This window comes from Gorilla gorilla, chromosome 4 (assembly GCF_029281585.2).
Source record: "Gorilla gorilla gorilla isolate KB3781 chromosome 4, NHGRI_mGorGor1-v2.1_pri, whole genome shotgun sequence".
In the NCBI taxonomy this organism is placed as follows: Eukaryota; Metazoa; Chordata; class Mammalia; order Primates; family Hominidae; genus Gorilla; species Gorilla gorilla.
In genome coordinates, this window is record NC_073228.2 from 8698862 (window position 1) to 8702197 (window position 3336).

At 38.8% G+C, this 3336-nt stretch overlaps 1 non-coding gene across 1 annotated transcript; it reads left to right on the top strand.

Annotated features, from left to right (window-relative positions):
- The first annotated feature begins 2851 nt into the window (after positions 1-2851).
- LOC129534013 (U6 spliceosomal RNA) lies at positions 2852-2958 on the top strand. Its single transcript, XR_008680424.1, has one exon. It is a non-coding gene; the product is annotated as a U6 spliceosomal RNA (small nuclear RNA).
- The last annotated feature ends 378 nt before the right edge of the window (positions 2959-3336 follow it).

Sequence of the window (3336 nt, forward strand, 5' to 3'; positions counted from 1 at the left end):
CTCCCCTTCCCTGACTGCTCCTAAACCCAGTTTCCCAAAATCCACGTACCCTGCCCAGTTAAATTCTATTCAAACAGAATCCACCAGAAACACATTCAAGATTATTTATGCTATTTTCCTTACTGGAGACTATGAAAAGACATTTCTCTTATTCATTTACTAATTCGACAAACATTTTAGCAGATACCTGTACTATGTGCCAGGCACTGAGCGTACAAGAACAAATAAATGAATCATGAAGAATGTATGCAGGGCTAAGGCAACTATGTAATCCCTTAATAGTTTTTGTATCAGAATCCCCAAAGCAGAACTTTCTCATTCACCAACCTCTCCCCGCACCCCTCCCCCGACAAACACCAATATTTAACTCAAAGAGCATGTCGTTAATAGCTTTTTAATTAAGAGGAAAGTTTCTTTCAAGGTAAGCTGAATCTTTTGGCTGCAAAAAGTGTTCTTCTTATAAAAATAAAAAAAACAGCAGGTAGGTCTCTCATATTGATAGAAAGAAGGTTGATGGTGATGTATTCACTGCTTCCTTAATACCAGGAGGAAGGGCTGAATCTAAACTCAAAGTACGTGGAATGTTTTGATGTGAGAAGAAAGCAAAACATGTAAGACTCCATCAAAAATCCCGTTTGGAGGAGCTCAGAGGAGCAAGACATTTCTCCAAGACTCAGGTGCACAGCTAATATATCTGAATGAATTAACTCGGCTATGCATATTTTTCTTCCTCTCTTATTCCTAATGAATTCATTCATTTTGAAAATTTAATGACCCTAACTTAGTAGTGTTAAGCCAGGCTTCTAGAATGTTCCCTAGTATTCCAAAGCTCCTTCCTTACTAATTGTAAAAAAGTTTCCTTTTCAATTTATAAAAAGAGACATCTTGGCTTCTCATTTGTGCAAATATGTCATTTTCGAGTGAGGAAACTGAGACCCAGAGTACACAGCTAAGTAGCTCTAGATCCAAGACCCAAGCCTCTTAACTACAAATTGAGAATTACACTTAAAGAAGTCCACTCGATAACTGTATTCCTTGAAATTTACATAACAGTCTACCAATTATTAAGGGTCTATTATGTACTAGGTACTTTACATATTTTTTTCTTTTAAGCCTCAAGTAAAACCTCCAAGATAGGGGTCACTAATGGATGCTGTTGAAGTGTTTAAATAATACCATTATATAGCACTTAGGGTGTACTGAATACTTCCTACATATTATCTCCAATTTTCACAAAAACCCTGCAAAGTATCATCAACCTTGTTTTATAGATACAAGACCTGGGTCTCGGAGGGATAAAGCAATTTGCGAAGCTCACGCAGCTAGGACATGAGTAGGGCTGCATCCAGATCTCAAAGCCTGTGTGCTACCCCTGAAATGCTGCCCATGTAGGCAGCCATAGACCTATCTCAGCCCAAATAAATAGCATCAAAGACTCTTTCTCTCAGCGGGCCTATTGTACACCATAGAAACACTCCCCAGCATGAGGTAGCTAACTAGAGTGATGGTGCAACTGATAAGGTAGGTGACACTTCCAGGCAGGGCCGAGCTCTCAGCATAGTAGTGCCATGTAAGGGGACCTTGCATTATGGTTCTATCTGGGCCTTGGCTTGTCAGAGCCTGGAATTTCGCCCTAACATTTCATTTAGGGCTAGCCGGTATCCTCAAATTTTGTTTAATTTTAGCTGTATCACAAAACAACTATCATATAATGATTATAACGATGATGATGCTGATAACTACCATTTATTGAGTCCTGTGTCACATGATGTGCTTTATGTACTTTGTCTCTAATTACTATGGAGATTGACTTACCCACCTAAAATGAAGCCCATTTCTCTTTCAGGACACATCCCCCTGTTGAATTGTGGTGTTTAAGAGATTTTTTTTCAGAACTGTTGCAGACAGAGGTGAGTTCTTATCTCCTTCTGCAATTACCTGCTGAATATCCTTGAGTGAGAGGTCATTGCCATAAAAATAACTTGCCAAAAGTTAATTTTCCTTATGCATAAGTCGTTGTTTTAGTCTGTTCAAGCTGCTATAACAAAATGCCATAGGCAGAAATTAATTACTCATGGTCCTAGAGGCTGGAAGTGCAAAGTCAAGACACTGGCAGATTTGGAGTCTGGTGAGGGTCTGCTTCCTGGATCATAGATGGCTGTCTTTTTCTGTGTTTTCACATGGTAAAAGGGGTGAGGAATCTTTCTGGGGTCTCTTTTATAAGGCCACTTGCTCTTTTAAATAAGGGTCCCACGTTGTTGCCAAGTGTACAAAAATAGCAGAAAAGCTAAAATCAAAATGTTGGACTAAGATTAGATGCAGGAAAAGATGTAGACAGGATGTAAAAAAAACAAGTATGTAGAGTCATGAATGGCTCGAAGTCAGACACAACAGCGTCACAAATAACAGTCTAAACACTGGTCATCTCTGAGATGTCTTCCACAGATTAATCTCACCCATTGCATACAGATGCTTCCATTTTATCTTAACATTTCGAGGTGATTCATTTTATTTTGAGGACCTACGTGCCATTCATTTTCTTCCACAGCTGCACCAACATACACACACATGCTCAAACATTAGTCTCAACCAAAAATTATATACACAAACAGACTGAAGCTGGGGATGCAGTCAGTCAGCCAGAAGTTGTTTGGTAAATTATCTATTCATTTGGAAGAAAAACAAAGTTAGATCCCTATCTCAAGCTACTGAATGAACAAAATTAAAACTCCAAAATGTAAACATTAAAAAAACTATAAACATACCAGAGATGATACTTCAAGTTAGAGCAGCCTAAAAAGGTGGACAAATCCTCTCTCCGCCAAAACAAATATAAAAGTATAAAGTTGTTTTGCTTTCTTCAGCAGCACGTGAACTAAAATTGGAATGATACAGAGAAGATTAGCATGGCCCCTGCACAAGGATGACACGCAAATTCATGAAGCATTTCATTTTAAAAAAAGTATAAAATTGTTTAAACAAGCATTTTAGGACTGGAAATCAACCAAAAGCAAATAATAAACTACAAAGGGTCTATTCATGAAATCTACCCAAATGTCATATAAGAACAGCAAGAGTCTGAACTTACTGATTATTTCCTTCTATCATCTCACATGTATAGACATAGATAGATGAGTAGAAATTATCCTTTCTGCAGCCAGGCGAGGTGGTTCACACCTGTAATCCCTGCACTTTGGGAGGCCGAGGCAGGTGGATCACCTGAGGTCAGGAGTTCGAGACCAGCCTGGCCAACAATGATGAAACCCCACCTCTACTAAAAATACAAAAATTAGTCGGGCATGATGGCGGGTGCCTGTAATCCCAGTTACTTGGGAG